General features: G+C 34.2%; 1 long non-coding RNA gene across 2 annotated transcripts in view; it reads left to right on the top strand.

Annotated features, from left to right (window-relative positions):
• The window catches only part of LOC120622088 (uncharacterized), a 56,567-nt gene that overhangs the window by 10,495 nt on the left and 25,571 nt on the right, over window positions 1-20,501 (top strand). For both annotated transcript variants that reach the window (XR_005658420.1, XR_005658419.1), the window contains exon 2: window positions 16,962-17,107. This is a non-coding gene — a long non-coding RNA (uncharacterized LOC120622088). The remainder of the gene's footprint in view (window positions 1-16,961; window positions 17,108-20,501) is intronic.

Genomic DNA, 20,501 nt, shown 5'->3' with positions numbered 1-20,501 from the left:
CTCTGCAATCTGTTGCACATTATTAATCAAGACTATGTCACTTATTTCTTCAAAGACTGGATCTCCTACTCATAGTCTTCTTTATTATCTTAATTTGGACACTACCTTGGAAGATTTCCAGATAAAGATGATTCAGCAGTTTTTAACTTGAGGATCATCTTTAAATTAGCCAATGTATCTGGAGTGATTTATATTAAGTTGATTTCCCGATTCTTGTCTGGGTATCACACAGTCAGAAAGTGGACATCCTGAATATAGTTGTGATATATGTTTTACTCTGAATAGAATGGACATTCAGAGTAAAGCATAAACCATTAAAAAAAGGTCCTCTCTTATTGTTATACTTCTCAAACTTTACAGACTCATCCTTGGTGCACCTTCTCCTCTGTATTATAACAACTTTCCATTTTGGAAGGGATATTCTATCTGGAAGAATGATAAATTCTTAAAAATGTTCTAAAATACTATTTGGCATAAATAACTTCTAATTGTTAGCTGTTGCTGTTTAATAGATCATTCTCAAACTTTTAAATTGAAAATAATAAGCATTTATTATTTCTCCCAAACCTGCCATCAGCCAGGTGGGTCTGTTGATCTTGACTGGGCTCATTTTTGGATGTCCTATTGGGAGAACTGGGGAGCCTGGACTAGAAAAGCCTTGACTGAAATGACTAGGTTTTATTCCATACAGTGTTTCATATATCAAAAGAGTAGCCCAGGCCTTTATCATGGTGTTCACAGGGGTCCAAGGAAGGAAGCAAAAACATAAAACCAGTTTCAAGCCTCTGCTTAGATCAAATTTTCTATTCTCTACTGGCCAAAGAACATCATAAGTCTAAACACATAATTAAGATGGTGGGATATCACAAAAAAAATGTAGGAATGAAGGAATGCATGAAAAAATGAGTTCATTCTTAAAATTCAAACCTATCACAAGACACCTTTCTTAAATTCTTATGGTTAGTAAATCAAGTTCTGATCACTGGACTTTGATGATGAGATCCTTTAACTTGACTATTATTAGCAGATTTGAATTGACTTAGTTGTATCTGCTAGAACTCAGCTACTCAGGATCATACGAGATGATGTAATATTGTACCTCCAAACATATAATAAGTTGCTCGAACATTTTCTATTGGATGATAAACAGGTAAGTAAACCAGCTTGGGGGTAGAATTGGGCAGCAGGAGAAGTCTGTAATTGACTCTAGCCTATGTAGTGTCCATCAATTGCCATCCTAGTAAACAAGGGAGACATTTGGGAGCTAAGATTACAAAAATTTTTAAAAATAAACAAGAAATCCAAGAAAATCTTCCCTTTCTTCCATACTACTTTAGATTAAGAACCAGGATAAATTTTCTGGTTTAAATAAACAATTTATCCATGTAAAGAATAGAATGGCATGACATGCCAGCATTCAGGAAAGCAAATGCAACCTTTCTTGTTTCTGTATGCATAGAAGTGCTAAATATTAGAAATAGACTTTCAGAACAATTAATAATGGATGTTATTGGCTATGACTACTATCACATTTTTTATTGTAGAAATGTTCCTTTTTATCTCTGTTTTAGACCTGTATGCATATTGTGGCTGTCAACTACATATTTTGTTACTTGGCCCAAGTAAACATCTTTACCTGAGATTTCACCCAGAATTCAGATATCCTAAATGGCATAAAGATAAGATAAAGATAAATTATTGTCAGATATAAAAAGTAAAGGTTTACTTAAGGTACCTGTAACAATATTAAGATTGTGGAGGATAAAATTATCTACGATTGCTTAATTCTAGAATATTTTTAACTGCAATGGAATGAGGATCCCAGAGTAAATTAGCAATTCTGATTTTACCCACATTAAATATCATGCAAAATCTTAGCTTTTAGTTTTTTAATCTTCTCATCCTCGATTTTCTTAAACTTTTAGAATATATTAGTAAACACAACCTATGATGGTAGCTTATATTTTTTCATTAGAAACAACTGATCTATTTATGAAATATTAAATTAAACCTCTGTGGTCTTTAAGCACAATTTTTTATTGTTCCAAATTGTAAAATAATTTGCTGCTACTAAATCTGTTACTTGATCTTATCAAACCATCCAAATCCCTTTTACAACCCTCTCTGCTATATTCTTGTGTTTTTATCTCACCTATCTTTTTTTCCTCCCCCACTCTCTTGATGTAGTACAGGTGTATCACTTATTGGACCTCTTTGGCAATGTTTTCATCAATACCACTGTGTCTGGTTTACAGATCTGGCAAAACTTCAATTCTGGCTCAATCCAGCCATTTTCTTTCCACACCTAAATCTGGGCCACTTTCTACTACAGTGGAGATATCACACAGCTATAAAGATGAGTTCCTGTAAAAAAAAAAAAAAAATAGTTTCTAAACTCAGTTGAATACACAGTGCAACCTAGCTATCCTTATTCTGCTAGATTACCTATGAGACGTGCCAGTTATTTCAAAAGTTGTCCTTTCTAGTTGAATGTGTCTGTGTATAAATTAAGTTTACTGAATCTTCTATTCTGTTTCTGTGAAACAGAGGTATTAACATTATCCTTGGCGTTAATTATAAAGAGAGTTGCAATTTTTAGGGGCGATAGCTGAATTTACATCTAAGATAAAATCTTAATAAATACATTGAAGATGAAGATAAGACTCTATGGGATTAGGTGGATGCACTTAAGTTATACACCATAGAAGTACTTCTAATTAAAAGGACAATGGGAAATATGCATAGTAAGAGTGAAATAGAAAAGATGGATCTTGAAGCAGGAAGGAGCTAAGCATTACAAGGACAGTTGCTAAGAACCTTTGTGATTGGGTGGTTAAGGAAATATTAATAGCAATAACATCTAATTTTGAATTTTAAACATTTTGTGTATCTATGTGCCATGAAGATATTAAGTAAGGTATAAAACAAAGTTGTGAGAATTTAGCATCAGAAAGTCCTACATCCCCAGACTTGCAATCTGAAAACATCATGACCTCAGAAACAAATTACTTGAAATCTTTGAATCAAAGGAGAAAATGGAGGTGAATATATATTAAGTACTATTAAAGGCCATACAAACTTTAATTTGACCTGATGACTGAACATCAACTGAATTAGAACTGGGAAGAGTAAAAAATCTGTTAATTGAAGCTAATTTGTAGCCCTGTTAAGAAGTACACAGCAAAAAAAAAAAAAAAAAAAAAAAGTGATATTGGATCACATTGTTTATTCAGCTTTGTGACACAGAAACTCATGTCACAATGGTCCTGAGGGATCAGTGTCTGTTTGTGGTGGGCCTCTCTTGTGGTGACTCCACAATGCAGGGTTCTCCTTCTCTGAGGAGCTACCAACATGCACAGATACGTCCTCTCCTTGCCTCCACCCTGACAATCATCTCAATGTTAAGAAAGAGTCCCCTGGACCATAGCTTATTAGTTCAAGGCTGTCATCTGATCTAAGGTGAGCCCATCAGTTTCTCTCTCTCATGAACTGGAAATGTTGCCAGAAGAGCAACAATGTTATTGGAAGTTGCTGGTAGCTGAGACACATTGTAATACTCCAGAAGAAACATCTCTTGCAGGAGAAATACATGCAATTGCCATAGTTCTGACCCTTTCTGAGCCTTGGTTTAATTATTCCTAAGATTCTGTAAGATATTCCAGTATTCTTGCAATAAAGTCCCTGTTTTTGCTTAAAAAAAAAAAAAGAAGTATACACATACTATTTGTTAGTTTACATAAAACTTATGCTTTTATTATATCACAGGGAGAAAATAATGAATAATTGTCTTCCCATTATCTTCAAAGCAATGAAAAGTAAAATAAAGGAATAACCTATATCAAGTCAAAAATATTCCATTTGCTCATTAATGCTTTTAGGAGATAAAAAATATTTGGCAAAAAAGAATTAAATCAATAATAGACATGTAAACAGGTAAATAATTAATAAATTTATTAGCTTATCTTTCATGCAGATTTGTTATCTTGAGTTTTTGATGCTTGAAAATATAAATGCAAAAACTGTACTGTGAAATCAAAGTGATGGTTTCAATTATCTTATTTGATTTCTTGACTCATTTTGTTTCAAGAGAAACATATAAAACAGCTTAAAATCATATAAAAGTTCTTAATTTGCTTAAGTATTAATTATTTTTATAATTTTTAACAACCAATAGAATGTTACAAAAATATAATTCTGATAATCCTAATGAAGAACTTATAAAACTGTTTAAAAGACTAATTCAGGATCACAAACCTTTGATAAGAGAAATGGTTACATACTAAACAATTGACAGGTTGTAATTCCAACTCAATTATTTTCAAAGTTACACAAAGTATAACTTTATATTGCAAGAAATTTACTTCGATCAATCCTTCAGAAACCTTTCTCAGTCCCTGTTGTCCTACTGAAAACAACTGCCTTTATACTAAAAACAAATAGTATTTTTTTTTCAATTTGCTTTTTTCTTTCTCTTTTCCTCTCTCTTTTCCTATACTCCCTCCATTATACTATTACTTATTAATTTATTTTTTGTTAACTTTGGCTTTTGACTGTTTGCTACATATGGGCCATTCAAAAATCTATTATCTTGGTGGAAGTCGAGAAGTAGTATATCTGAGTAGGCCTACATTGTCTCAAGCCATACTTTAATATGTGCTTATTTAAAATATGTTTAATGACTCACCCTTATTTATGCTCAGTAGACATTTTGTGTACTTATTACCTACTTAAAATTGTCAGTTATTCTAAAGTGAATCCATATGACATTGTTTTAAAAGGTGCATGTATCATTCTTTTTTTAGTCTTCTTTGGTTGTGAATTCATGTTTACTTTTATGTTTACCTTACTGTCCAGAGAGAAATCTCTCAAGAGGCATTTCACCTCTTTGGGTTACTCCTCTTTATTTTAGCATTGGGATTATTTATAATTGTCAAGATTTTTTTTTGAAGACTCTCCACTATTAGAAGTTAGAATAATTCTAATTAATTTTTTTCTATGAAATTTGTTATTTGATTTGCAAATAAGATGTGCATGTTCTGATCTTGTTTTCTGTGTACTTGCTTAATTCTTCAAACCTCTGATGGCATGAATAATTTAAGTTTTCTGACAGTTCCATTTCACCAGACTCAAAACTTGTCAAAAGTCTAAGGTCATCTTTTTAAAGATAAGAGCATTGCAGTTTTCTATTTATAATTACTATAAAATAATTGTTATATATAACTATAATATAATTAATATATTATAATAATTATAAGGTATTTTAAAATTGTAACTTAACATTCCAAAATGGATCTACTTTGACTATAAGTAAATATCCTGTACTTCATTGAGCCGAGCTTTTCAAAATGTACTGAAAATTTTACTTTTTTCTCATAGTCACTTTCCATTGTAATAACTCTTCTATTTTAAGTAGTTTAACATTGTAATAATTTTTATTTTCTGGCATCTATTTTTTGTAGAACAATGCCAGTAATTTTTGTTTGTTTGTTTGTTTGCTTCTTAATCAGTAAAAAACAACCAGGACAATGTACGAACTTCATCTAGTCTTTGCATTATGTTTATGTATCAAAGAAATGTAGAATAATTCTAATTGGTTTGAACAATAAAAAATTTTAAATATTCGACTAAATGAGATAATTAACAATATCTAGTCCTGGAATAATTTAGTGTACAATGAAATAAACAGAAGCTTTAGCCATTGCTAAGCCTTTCAGCTTTGATATAATTTAAAGAAATCTGTTAAGTTTTTTGAACATTAATATTGCCATATATCCCATAGGTTATACCATTTGAAAGCTTAATATTTTAAAATAGATGGACCACTTCCCATTTGTTTCTTTGTTTTGTTGTTGTTATTGTTGTTCACTTCCAACATCTAATTAGGATATTTAAACCCAAAGGTTTAGGACTGTATATTGTAAGTAACCAAGATATGTCACATTACTTTTTAATTTCCATGTGCATATACACCCAGTGAATGAAGGCTTACTATAAAAACATCAAATTGGAAGGCTCTTTCCACCATCAAAATATATTTTTGTCAATTTACACTATTTATGGAAGCATATAAAATTGTTTATATTCTCACATCATTTGATATACTGAATATTTTGAACATTGAAAATTTAAAAATATTAGTAAAAATCAGTAGGTTTAACCTTAGTGTATGATTACGTAAATATCAAGGAGTTTGACCATCTTTTTATATGTAGTGATCATAGCTATGAGTTCCATAAATTGGCATTTTACACATTTTAGTCATTTTACTTTCTGTTCATTTTTATTTCTGACTCACTTTTGGAAGATCTGAGAAATGGAAATTTTATTATAGCTCATTTGGCAGCCAAAACATGACAAGTTGTGAGCCGTCCTAAGGCTATTTGCTGTCTTTTAAAAACCATACTTTCTGTAGATATTCATAGATTTCAATGTAGAAATGTAAATGTGTTTCACTAATACATGATACTGTGACTTTTGCTGGGGACCGTACATACAGTAGTCCCCCTCCTTTGCTGCAGTTTCACCTTCTGTGGTTTCAGTTATCTGTGGTCAACCATAGTCCAAACATAGTAAATGGAAAATCCAGATATAAACAATTCAAAAGTTGTATATTGCACATCGTTTGGCTTCATCATCCTGCACAGGATGTAACTCACCCCTTTTTCCGGTGTCTCCACGCTGTAGACATGCCTGCCCATGAGTCCTGTGGTAGTTGCCATTGCAGCTCTCAGACTGAGGGCCGCAGTGCCACAGTGCTTGTGTTCAAGTAACCTTTATTTATTTATTTATTTTAAATAATGTTCTCAAAGTACAAAAGTAGTAACGCTGGCAGTTTGGCTACCACAAAGATAAACTATAAAATGTTTCCTTTAAGTGAAAAGGTGAAAGTTCTCAATAAGGAAAGAAAAATATCATATGCTGAGGTTGCTATGATCTATGGCAAGGGTCCCCAACCTTTTTAGCACCAGGGACCAGTGCTCCTATGATAATCTCATGCCTGATGATCTGAGGTGGAGCTGAAATGGTGATGCTGGCGCTGGGGAGCGGCTGTAAATACAGATGAAGCTTTGCTCGCCTGCATGCCACTCACCTCCTGCTGTGCAGCCCAGTTCTTAACAAGCCACGGACTGGTACTGGTACGTGGTCCAGGGGTTGGGAACCCCTGATCTATGGTAAGAATGAATCTTTTATCCATGAAATTGTGAAAAGGGAAAAAGAAATTTATGCTAGTTTTGCTATTGCACCTCAAACTGTAAAACTTACAGCCACAGTGCATAAGTACTTAGTGAGAGAGAAAAGGCATTGACTTTGTGGGTAGAAGACATAATGTCATCATTATGTGGTGATCCACATTCTGACATTAATAGTATCCTATGCTAAGTCACAATGCCTACGTCATTCACCTCACTTCCTCTCATTACATAGATATTTTATCATCTCACATCATCACAAGAAAAAGGGTGAGTACAGTATAATTTGAGAGACATTTACATAAATGTTATTATCATGTATAATAATAATTGTTCTATTTTATTATTAGTTATTGTTAATTTCTTACTATGCTTAATTTATAAATTAAACTTTATAATCTGTACCTATAGAAAAAACATAATAAATATAAGGCTCAGTCCTATTTGTGGTTTTAGGCATTCACTGGGATTCTTGCAAAGTATTCCTCATAGATAAGTGGCCATCGTATAATTTTTCTAAAGCATATCCTACCCAAATTTTTAAATTCCAAAACATATTTCACTACCATGAGTTCAGATAATACAATTAAGCCTATTGAAAAATCAGAAATAATATTAACTTTATAAAGTATCTTTTTGACATTGAGAGGGATCTTTATTTTTGTTTCTTTTTTGACTTAACATGGATATTAGTAAATTTTAGTAAAATACTTTCTAATACAAACTACTTTATTCATTACAAAAACAATTTAGGGTTTTTAAAAGCTTTTGATTGAAGTATTTACACACAAATATACATGTACGTGTATAGGCATTTAAAAGTTTAAACTCTTTATTGAAGTTAGATATGTAAGAGTATAGCTCATTATTTGCACAAACTAAAAATATTTAACTTGCACCTAGATCATGAAATAAAATATTACCACAGTACTAGTAGACCAGAAGTCCCCCATGTTCCCTTCAGGACAATAGCCATCCCACATAGTCTGTCTTCTAATAGCAAAGAGCAGTTTTGGTAATACTCATATTTTTAAAAATGTTTCTATAACTCTTACTCTTTCTTGTATCTGTTATTATAAGATTTAATGTTTTTGTGATTCATCTGAATGGGTTCCATTACTACACAGTATTTCACTGCAGAATCTACTGTATGAAAACATAATGAAATTTATTGAAAAACTGGGAGTATCTATAAAAGCTGAAGATATGCATATTCTATAACTGTGAAATTCCACTACTCATTATATGTGGTCAACAAAACGTATACTTTGAAATTAGACATTGTAAAATAGCTAGTATAGTTAGTTACTATAGTTAGTATTTTTGAATAACACAGAATTAAAATTTCATGCTAAAGTTCTTTTTGTAATATCACCTTTTGCCCAGATTTCCTGTAATTATGCTGATTTTTTTAATTGAGAAAGACTAAATTTTCTTTTCCTCTCTTGCTCTGTCCCTCTTTCCTTATAGCCCTCTCTTTCTCTTCCTTTTTCTGTCTCTCCCTTTCTCCTGAACCATTCTGATTAACTGTTGATTGAAAGTTTGATAGATTTTGTGTGTGAAAATATGTGGGACTGTTGCTTATGAAACTTTTGTAATCACTTGCATAGAAATTTTTCTCTTTCACTTTTTGCCTCTCCCCCAACCCCCACTCAGCTTTATTGAAATATAATAGACAATTAGTTGCTCATATTTATATTGTACAATTCAATGAGCTTTTTAAATTATAGTTGGCATACAATAATATATTAATTTCAGATGTACAGAATAGTGATTAGAGATCTATATAACTCACAAAGTTATCACCCCACTAAATCTAGTTCCCCTCTCCCCCCCTTAAATATTTATTACAACATTATTAACTATTTTCCTTATGCTACGCTTTATATCTCCATTTCTATTTTGTAACTATTTGTACTTCTTAATCCCTTTGCAATTTTTCGCTATGCCCCCCAACCCTCCTCCCATCTAGTAGCCCTCAAAATATTATCTGTACCTATGAGTTTATTTATGCTTTTGTTGTTGTTGTTGTTGCTTATTTTGTTCTTTAGATTCCACATGTATGTGAAATCATGCGATGTTTGTCTTTCTCTATTGGACTTATTTCATTCAGCACAATGCCCTCTAGGTCCATCAAGGCAATATCTTTTTCCATCCCATTCCTTTTGGTCTATGTGTGTCGTTTAATCTGAAATGGGTCTCTTGTAGGCAGCATATGTAGGGGTCTTGTTTTCTTATCCATTCAGCCACTCTATCTTTTGGTTGGAGACTAAATTCTTTTCCATTTGAAGTACTTGTTGATAGAAATGTAGTTCTTACCATTCTTTATTCATGTTTTGGACACATGGTTTTTCTTCTTAAAGAAGTCCCTCCAACATTTCCTGTAATACTGGCTTGGTGTTGATAAATTCTCTTAGCTTATTTTTCTCTGGAAAGCTCTTTATTTGTCCTTAGACTCTAAATGATAGCTTTGCTAGATAAAGCATTCTTGGTTGTAGATCCTGGGTTTTCACCATATCGAATAGTTTGTGTCAAGCCCTCTGCCCCACATAGTTTCTTTTGAGAAATCAGCTACCAATCTTATGGGTGATCCCTTGTAGATAACTAACTGCTTTTCTCTTGCTGCTTTTTAGATTCTCTCTTTGTATTTAACCTTTGGTATTTTAATCATGTGTCTTGGTGTGAGCCTCTTTGGGTTTTTTGGGACTCTCTGAACTTCCCAGGGTTTTATGTCCATTTCCTTTACCAGGTTAGGAAAGTTTTCCATCATTAGTTCTTCAAATAGCTCTTCAACTTCTTGTTTTCCTTCAGGTACCCCTATGACACAGATATTTTTATGTTTGTGTCCTATAGGTTCCTTAAATTATTTTTATAGTCTTGACTTCTTTTTTCTTGCTGTTCTGATTGAGTGTTTTTGGCTTCTCCATCCTTTGCATTGGTGGTTTGATCCTTTTCTTTATCCACTCTGTTGATTCCATCTAATATACTCTTCATCTCAGATAATGTGTTCTTCATTTCTGATTGGTTCTGTTTTATAATTTCCATTTCCATTTTTATGTTTTTTATATCTTTGTTAAAGTTCTCACTGAATTCATCTACATATCCCCTAAGTTCATTGAGCATCTTTATGACCTTTGAACTCTGCATTTGTTAGATTGCCTGACTCCATTATTCCTGGATCTCTGTTCTGTTCTATTCTCTCATATGGTTTCTGCTTCTTTGTCTTCCCATTTTGGGTGTCTTTCTATGTCTGTTTCTATGGACTAAGCAAAGCTCCTAAGTCTCCCGGTCTTATTAGCATGGCTTTGTGAAGCAGGTGTTCAGTGGTACAGTCTGAGAGGGATTCAGCTGCAGGCCAAGTTGAGCCCCAGCCTGTGCCCCTCCGGGGCCACCTATTAAGATTCAGCAAGCAATCCACAGATGCTGTGCTTATAGTTGCCTCAAAGGGCCACACCAGAAACTGAGGCCTGCTGTGACTAGTGTGAGTCTTGGTGCTGCTCAGCAAAGAGCACCTGACTTGCCAAGGACACACCTGGATGTGGCTTAGGTGGGGCTGCGAGTTGGGGGAGGCATAGTTTCAGGCATTCTACTGGGCAGAGCTACCTCTGTTTTCCGGTTTGATGATGTCTCAGCTATGGTGGCGCTGTGTCCACACACTGGGAGCAGTGAGGGCTTGACAAAGTAACAATGGATACCACTGGTACTTCTACACAGGAGAGATCCTCGCCTCTTGCCCTCACTCTGACAACTCAATGTCCCCCTGTAAGTCCCTGGTGCCCCCGTGCTGCCCTACCCGTTGCTGGTGCTCAGAGAAAGCCGGTTCATCATCGCAAACGTATGCTTTGGATCCAGCCCCTTTTAAGAGGTGTCTGCAGCTGCTGCTGCCACAACCTCTGTCCCACTCAGCCACTAGAGACCGGGCAGCCTTGCGTCTTTACCCACCTCCTACCTTCTACCATTGCAGGTTGATTAATTATTTCTCTCCCTAGTTGTAGTGCTTCTGTTCATCTAGATCCCAGACGACTTTGCTTGCTGTTTGTTCTGTTTCTGTCACAACTTTGATTTGGCCATAAGAGGGATGAACAAAGCCTTTATCATCTACGCCATTTTTTTCCTACCTTGGTTTCTGCCTCTTTTAATTTTAATTTTTGTCTTTTTTTTTCCCTAGAAAATCACCAAATTTATTTCTGATTTTTTTCCATTCTCGCTTAGAAATTTGTCAATTTTGGTGTTTTTAATTTTTTTCTTTTTATAAAAACTCATGAAATATTTCATATGTGTGAAATACATGGAAACAAAATATAAATATATAAAATAATATTACAAACACCTCTGTACCTATCAGTCTAAGAAATACATCATTACGAGTAAAGTTCAAGCCTCTTACCTCCTCCTGGAACAAATCTTTCTCCCTCTCTCTGAGAGATAATTATCATTCTGAATTGATTGTTTATCATCCCCATGCATTTCTTCATACTTTACCATATATGTATGAATGCCTAAACAACAAATAGTGTTCTTGAGCAAGTAACTAAGATTTACAAAAGTGATATAACAGTGTGTATTTTCTCCTGCAACTTGCCTTTTTAAAAATATTTTTTAAAATTGTTAAATTTCAGTTAATGTAGAATAATATATTAGTTTCAGGTGTACAACATAGCGATTAGACATTTATATAACTTAAAAAATGATTATCCAGTTAAATCTAGTACCCATCTGACATCATACATAGATATTACAATATTATTGATTATACTCTCTGTGCTATACTTTACACCCCCATAACTATTTTGTAACTACTAACTGGTACTTCTTAATCCCTTCCCCTTTTTCACTCATCCCTTCAGTTGCCCTCCCAGCTGGCAACCCTCAAAATGTTTTCTGTATCTATGAATTTGTTTCCGCTTTGTTTGTTCATTATTCTTGTTTTTTATATTCCACATAAAAGTGAAATCGTATGGCATTTGTCTTTCTGTCTGACTTATTCCACTCAGAACAATCCCATCTAGGTCCACCCATGTTTTTGCAGATGACAAGATTCCATTTTCTTTTTTTATGAGTGAGTAATATTGTATTATATATATAAACACATATACATACAATATAACAAAATAATATAATCGACATCTGTGTACCTATCAGTGTACCTATCTGTGTACCTACCATCTCTTCTTTGTCTGTTCATCCATTGATGGACATCCAGGTTGCCTCCATATATTAGCTATTATAAATAACACTGCAATGAACATATGCATGCATGTGTCCCTTAAAAGTAGTGTTTTGAGTTTGTTCGAAAAAATACCCAGAAGTGGGATTATTATGTCCTTTTTATCTCTTGTTATAGCCTTTGTTTTAAAGTCTACTTTGTCTGCTATACATATTGCCACTCTATCTTTTTTTTTTCCATTTTCATGAATTATCTTTTCTTATCCCTTTACTTTCTGTCTGTGCGTGTCTTTCAATTTGATGTGAGTCTCTTGTAGGTACTGTATGTATGGATCTTGTTTTCTTATCTGTTTAGCCACCCTATGTCTTTTGATTAGAGCATTTAACCATTTGCATTTAAAGTACCTGTTGATAGATATATAGTTATTGTCATTTTATTATTCATATATATATATACATATATATATATATATTTTTTTGTCTTTTCTCCCTTTTCTCCTCCTCCTCCTTTTTCTTCCTCAAGAAGCCCCTTTAACATTTCTTGTAGTTCTGGTTTGGTGGTGTTGAACTCCTTTAGCTTTTTCTTGTCTGGGAAGCTCTCTCTGTTTTTTGATTCTAAATGATAGCCTTGCTGGGTAGAGTAATCTTGGTTGTAAATTTCTGCTTTTCATCACTTTGAATATCTCATGCCAATCCCTTCTGTCCTGAAAATTGTCTGTTGAGAAATCGGTTAACAGTCATATTGTGCTTTTCTCTTGCTGTTTTTAAGATTCTATATTTGCCTTTATCCTTTGGTATTTTAATCATGTTGTATCTTGGTATGGGCCTTTGAGCTTCCTGGTCTTGTATGTCTATTTTCCTCACCAAGACAGGGAAGTTTTCCATCATTATTTCTTCAGATAGGTTTTCAATTCCTTGCTCTCTCTTCTCTTTCTGTTACTCCTGTGATGTGATTGCTGACATGCTTAATGTTGTCGCAGAGGCCCCTTAAACATCCTAATTTTTAAAAAATTCATTTCTCTTGTTGCTGTTCTGATTGTTTTCTGCTACCTCATCTACCAGATTGCTGATTCTATCCTCTATTTCATCTAATCTACTGTCAATTCCCTCTAATTTATTTTTTATATCAGTTATTGTATTCTTCATTTCTGACTGGTTCTTTTTTTTCTGTTTTCTATTTCCATTTTTTATATTTTCTATCTCTTTCTTGAAATTCTCACTGACATTATTGAGCCTCCTTGTAACTAGTGTTTTGAACTCTGCATCTAGTAGACTGCTTGTCTCCATTCTTTTTATTTCTTTTTCTGGAGTTTTGTTTTGTTCTTTAACTTGGATCATGTATCTTTGTCTCCCCATTTTGGCTCCCTCTTTGTGTTTGTTTCTTTGTATAAGGTAGAGCTGTTATGTCTCCCAGTCTTATGTAGTCCCTATGTAGTAGGTGTCCTTGGGGCCCAGTGGCACAATCTTTCTAGTCACCCAAGCTGGGTACTCCAGGTGTGTTTCTTGTATGGGTTGTGTGTGCCCTCCTTGTTGTAGTCAAGTCTTGATTACTGTTTGCACATCAGTTGGAGGCAATGACTCACAGGCTGATTGGTTTTGAGGACTGGCCATGGCTATACTGGAGGAACTTTTATGCAAGGGTTTACCCTACAGAGCAGGATTTACTTTGGTGGGGCTCAGGTGCCTTCCTGAGTCAGCTCCTTAGGTGTGTCAATTAAGGAGGTGGTTAGGCAGTGCTCTAGTGTAGTCTGAAGCTGGCCACTGGATGTGTTGGTTCTGGGCCTCTTGGAAGGGGCTCTTGTGCAGGTCAAGTTCAATCACTGCCTGTACCCTTCCTGGAGCCATTTACTATGAACAATAATGTGATATTGAGATGGTTGCCATTTGTGCTGGGCTTGGAGGTGCCTGAGAGAGGATAAATTGAATCAAGGCTACCTGCCACTAATGCAGGACTTGGGGTTGCTCAGCAAGTGGTCTGGGTCATGCTGAGGCCAGCTGCTTCTTGTTTGGAATTTGTCAATTTGATTTCAATTAAGTTCACAAAATGAGCCAAGACAGGCCATTTGTATGGAAAAGTCACTGGAAGTGTTGGATTGGTCCTTGAGTTTGGTGGAGCAGGGTCTCATGAAATCACCAGGGTAGGGAGACCAGTGTTAGCCAGGTTGATGGAGACTCAGATATAGCAACTGCCTAAGTCTGTGCATGGGAATTTTACCAGACTAGGTGGAGGAGGGCTCAACAAAGAAACATTGCCCTGTGCCAGGACTTCCGTCTGAGAGAAAGCTACCTCTCCAGCTTTTGCCCTGAAGCTAGACAACTCAGTTCCTTCTTATAGTTTGTGGCTCCTTTCGAGCTGCTGCCCCAGTGATGGAGCTCAGAGGGAGTGAGTCCATCACCAAGTAAATCTGTGCATGAGCCCTTTAAGAGGAATGGCTGAGACTCCAGCAGTGCTTTGTCTCATTCGGCCATAATTTTCTCCAGCCTTCACAGCCAGAAGCCATGGGAACGTCTCTTCTCTTCACAGCCAGATGCCATGAGGATCTTTCTTTCTGACACTGGAACCCTGGTATGGAAATATGGGTGTGGGGCTGGGAATCCTAACTCCACAGGGGAGACCTCAGCAGCCCAGATAACTCTCCTGATTTTTAACCACCACATGCAAGTGTGGGACCAGCTGGTTCCAAGTCTCTGCCCCTCTTATCAGTCTCAATTTAGCTTCTTTTATATATCCTTGGTTGTAGGATTTCTCTGCAGCTAGACTTCAGGGGATTCTCAGTGATGGTTGTTCTGTAATTTTGATGTGGTTGTGAGAGGAGGTAAGCACAGCATTTACCTATTCCGACGTCATGACTGAAATCTTTTATTTTTTGATTTAGTAAGTAAATGGGTTATCTATTTTACTCATATATTTTAGTGGCATTACATGGAAAGGGTGTGGGGTAGGGGAACAGACTAGAAATGAAGCCAAAGGGGTTGCAGAGAAACATATCATTCAGAGTCTTACAAGCCAAGGTGAGGATTTAGATTTAACTTTGAGTGTTAAGGAAAGTCATGGAGAAATTTAGCAGAAGTGTGATATGATCTTTTCCACTTTATGCATTATGTGAATGAATTCACAGTGTCCTCAATAACTGGAAGGTTCAACATGTCTAATACCTTACAAAAAATAAACAAACAAAAACCCTTCAGTTTCTTTATCTCTAATAGGAACTCAATATTATTAGTGGTGATGTGGTAGGGCTTTTTAAATGAAAAAATGATATAAGCCAAGTAATGACCCAAAAGTCTGTGTTACCAGGCTTCCTTCCCTGTGGCGGTGTTCATGGATCACTGCTTTGATTATTGGTTGTTGAATCTACCACAAAAACTTAGTGACTCAAAACAATAATGCATTATTACCTGAACTCGACTTGGCAGTTCTGTTGTTTTGCTTAGGGCTTTCATTCAATTATAATCAAATGGTGATTGAGATGTCCAAGATGACTCTATTTATTTGCCTGGCACTGAGGCAGGATGGGCTAGAAAATTAGGATAATCTGGGATGTTACGATGGCTGGCTCTCTTTCCATGTAATCACAGGGCCACTCCTCTCTATTTGGCTTCTCCATGCACTCTTTCCACTTGTGTCTAAAATAAAGAAGCTGCATTTCTTATTGAGCAGCTGAAGACTCCCACGAATAAGAAAGCTGAAGCTGCTTGTCATGCCTTCTTAAGATTTAGTCCCAAAGTTGGCACTGTGTTACTTCTGCACTTTCTGTGGGTTGAAGTGAGTGTCAGGGCCAGTTCAATTTTATTGTGACAAGAGATTACAAAAGGAGGCTAATCCAGGAGTTGTAATTCATTAGAGGCCATCCTGGAACAAGAGATGCCACTGTCGCCATGCAACCCTGTTCTCTTCCTTCATCCAGACATATTTAGATACTTAGATACTTAGACCCTTAGTGTTTCATTAACCCTAAGATTGTAGAACATAGTGACATATGTTTCTATGTTTATTATGGAGAGAAGGTAAAATTCCCATGAGTATTTTATTTTATCTTATTTTATTTAAATTTATTTTATGTTCGCATCTACCTAGAGGACACATTGATGACTAAATAGACTCAGAAAAACAGAAAGTATGTCAAAAAGCTGTTCAGTAAATGTACACAAAATTATTATAAATGGATCAGAGAAATGACAATAAAATCAAAGTAATTTGAAAATATGCCATACTTTCAAAATGCATGTATATTATTATCCACTTATCAGCATCAGCCTGTATGTTAAAGACCATCTGCCTAAAATTATTTTTATACAACTAAAATTTAGTCAGAGTTGAAAGAGCAGCAGTTATTCTCTTTCATGCTGTATATTAGTTGCAGAAAATTTTAGTCAATGTCTTTTTTTAAATCTGTCAAAATTACTCACTTATGCACAGATATAATTTAGTTTTATTTTTCAAGATGCCAATTTTATTTTCAAGCATAAATTGGTGCCCTAGTTTCCCGAAATAACTTTTTTCACCTTTTATAGATATAAAAATGGCCTTGCAGAAAGTGCATGAGCCTGGCTTGCCAAATTATTATATCAAATAATAATAAACCTTTTTATGATCACCTACAGTGTGCCAAAGAACAGCTACACAAATGTATTCTCTTCCCGGTGTGCTCAAATAAAAGAAAACTGATATCTGCAATTCCTCATCAGAAGACCACTGCTGATTAATCTGATGAAAGAAGAAAGTCTGTAGAGGAATGCTGATTGAAAAGGTAAAGTACTCAGTAGGGATACAATTTCTTTTAAATATCAGGAAAGGGACTTACACATTTATTTTTTTGTAAACCAATATGAGAGAATGGGGGCAAATGGTGACTGATCTAGACATCTTATTTTTTGCCATAAAAATTAGAGGTTTGCTTGTTACCTGTTTCAGTAAAGTCATTTTATTCTGAATGCTAAAACACTGATATGTTGAGAAAAGAATGGCTTAAGGTAATTATAATACATCACTAATATTAATATGAACTCTTAATTTATTCATGGCAAAACAATGAAAAATGAATAAAATAAAATGGCGGAGAGGAATGATATAAGTATAATATAAAATATTATAAAGTAATTAAAATAATAATGAGATATTAATAATATTAGAATTTTTCACTTGAATCATTATGGGAAAAAGTATATCTATATTATTAAAATAAAATAAAATGGAAACTAAGCTTGACAATCCTTCAAGCAGATAAAACCAGTTAAGCCACATAAGCAAAAGATCATCTAGTATATTTCATAAACAGAAGCAAAGCTTAACTTAGGCTTACTTTTCTTTAAATGCCTCTGATAATCATAAATGAAGCTATTCATCTTCCTAAAATGATATATGATAATGACTTTTAACCCATCCTCTGCCTTGTGAACAACCCCATTGTAACACTTAATCGGTGTAAAGTTTAAACAACTTTCTCATTTTTACTTTATAAGCCATCCAGTAATATGCCTCTGAGCTTCATACTACTTTCGAGCTTGAAATATCCCTGTTAGCAAGTTGTTTCCCCTTCAATAAAATATGTATTTCAAGTAGAGCTCTCTAATTTTTTAAAAATATATATGTGTGTGTATTAAGAACTAGAGAGAGATGCAGTATTATTGCAAGTTTGGAAAGGTAGAAGATTTCCTATTAGCAATGTTAGATAAATAGATATATGATAATTGAAATAAAAATAAATTGGGGGCAAGAATTTTCTCTAAAGTGATAAAATAAATGTCTCATTTTAATTTTTAAATATTTGTTTTTATATTCTCCAATGGAAAATTTGACACAATCAAAACTGAATGTTATTGTATTAGTATCCTATTGCTGCTGTAACAAATTAACAAATTTAATAGCTTTAAACAACACAAATTTATCTTACTGCTCTAGAGGTCAGAAGTCTAAGTGGGTCACAGTGAGTTAAATTAGGGTGTTTGTAAGTGGCATTCTTTTCTGGAGGTCTAGGAGGGAATTCATTTGTCTTTTCCAGCTTCTGGAAGCTGCCCATATTTTTCATGTCGTGGCCCCCTTTCTCCCTGAAAGCCAGCAATCACATTATTCTGACCTCTGCTTCCATCACTTCTCTGACTCTTTTGTTTCCCTCTTTCACTTAAAAGGGCCCTAGTATTACACTGAGTAATCCAGGCAATCTCCCCATTTCAAGGTCAACTGATTAGCAACACTAATTCCACCTGAAATCTTAATTTACCTTTCCATGTAAGGTAACAAATTCACAAATTCTGGGGATTAGGACATCTTTGGTGGTGGTGGTGGTGGTGGTTGTGGAGGTGGTTGTAGTTGTGTCATTTTGCTTACTACGGTTATTAAATATACTTCCTAGTAAAGCTTTCTTAGAAAGGTTTATGGAGCACAGTTTTATTCATTGTTTTCACTTGTCCTTAACAAATCACCTTTTGTTAAGTAAATACCTCTATTCTTTTCAAAATTTTGAGTTCTCCCTTTCAATTTTTCTCCATTCCTTTTCCTTTCTTCATTTTCCACTGTGGCATTCATGGCCACGTTTTTTTATTGTTTATTAGCTGTCCTGCCTCTCTAGCATATACAATGAAGTAAGATGGGAAGGAATGACAATAAACCAATGCAATATACTGCTTATAGGCTCTGTAATTGCTCTCTATTATATGTTACTAAACTGGTCTCTGAGTGAAATCATCTGCCTCAGGAAATCAAGATTTGTGTTAACAAATTTTCAAGAAAAACCATGTGTTGTGAGTCAATGGTTTAGTAAAAAGATGCAAAGTCTGCAGTTTCAGAGAAAAAATAGAACTGATGATATAAATTCAAGAATCTTTCATCATATAATTAGAAAAAAAGTGTACTGACATCAACTGAGAACTTCAGATCAAGAGCTAGATGCAGATCAAGAGAGATGCAGTATTATTGCAAGTTTGGGAAGGTAGAAGATTTCCTATTAGCAATGTTAGATAAATAGATATATGATAAATGACATAAATCACTTCATCATATATGAGATGACACAATCACTAATATTCTGGTAACTTAACCAATTGATATAGTAAAACTGTTTAACAAGCTAGGATGATTTTTCTATATTTGCCAAAATCTCTATAAAATAGAAAAATGTTAAAGGATTGAGATTAGAGGCTCTTCAGTGTGAGAAGATAAACAACAACAATAAGGAACAGGAGGGGACTGAAAATGATGTAGGAAAAACACAACCTGTACTTTCCTGGTAGCAAAAAGCCAGGAAGATATGGAAATCATCTGTATGAACGGCTACTGAACAGTAAAGTTTCTGACAATGGATGATTGGATTTACCAAGATGGCTGTTGCTATTGACCTTGCCAAGAGCATTTTTACTAGAGACAAATATCTGATTAAAATGAGTTTATGGCAGAAAAAAAAATGAGAAAAATGAATAAAGTAGTACAGAGAAATGTTTGGAGAAATTTACTATAAAGGGAAAAAAAGAAAAGGGAGTAATAAAAGGGAGTAATGTCAAAGGACCAAAAAGTAAAGGTGATAGAAATATAGCAAATTGACATGCTGATGGAAACAACTCACTGTGTTCTAAGCCATCTCATCTTAGTTCTTGTGCAATAATGTGTGAAAAATATTGTTCTTTTTTTATTTACAAAAAAGAGTAGAATAAAAGGAAAATATGTCATGAATTGGCTTATTACCCTTAACCATAGAGAAAGCGAATATTTACTAAAGTATATTCTAAAGTATATATGATACATTTTTTAAGTCAATACTATTACTGAGCTTGCATTCTGTATTTGTAATTAGAAATCTAGTTTTGATATAATAAATTTGAGTCTAAAATCTTACTCTAAATACTTTTTAATCTTCAATGTTATTTAATTTCATGGCTTAAATTTCTCATCTGCCAAAATAAGAATAATACCTGTTACATCCATATTATTTTTTTAAAGAAAAAATATATTATTTTTAAAGAAAAAATAATATAAAAGATAGAGGAGTTCATTGGAAAACTAAAAGCAAGATGCATACAATATGTGTTTAAGAGGTATATATTTTAATATTTGCCCAGTGATTAATGTAAAGGTAAATTATAATCAAGAAGAATTTTGAGTAGTTGTAAACAAACAGGAAAAAATATCTGTGTAAGTATATTTGAGTAATG

The sequence above is a fragment of the Pteropus medius genome, unplaced genomic scaffold, assembly GCF_902729225.1.
Source record: "Pteropus medius unplaced genomic scaffold, Ma_sr-lr_union100, whole genome shotgun sequence".
In the NCBI taxonomy this organism is placed as follows: Eukaryota; Metazoa; Chordata; class Mammalia; order Chiroptera; family Pteropodidae; genus Pteropus; species Pteropus medius.
The sequence above is the reverse complement of the archived record's forward strand: the minus strand, read 5'-3'. Positions and strand labels throughout refer to the sequence as shown.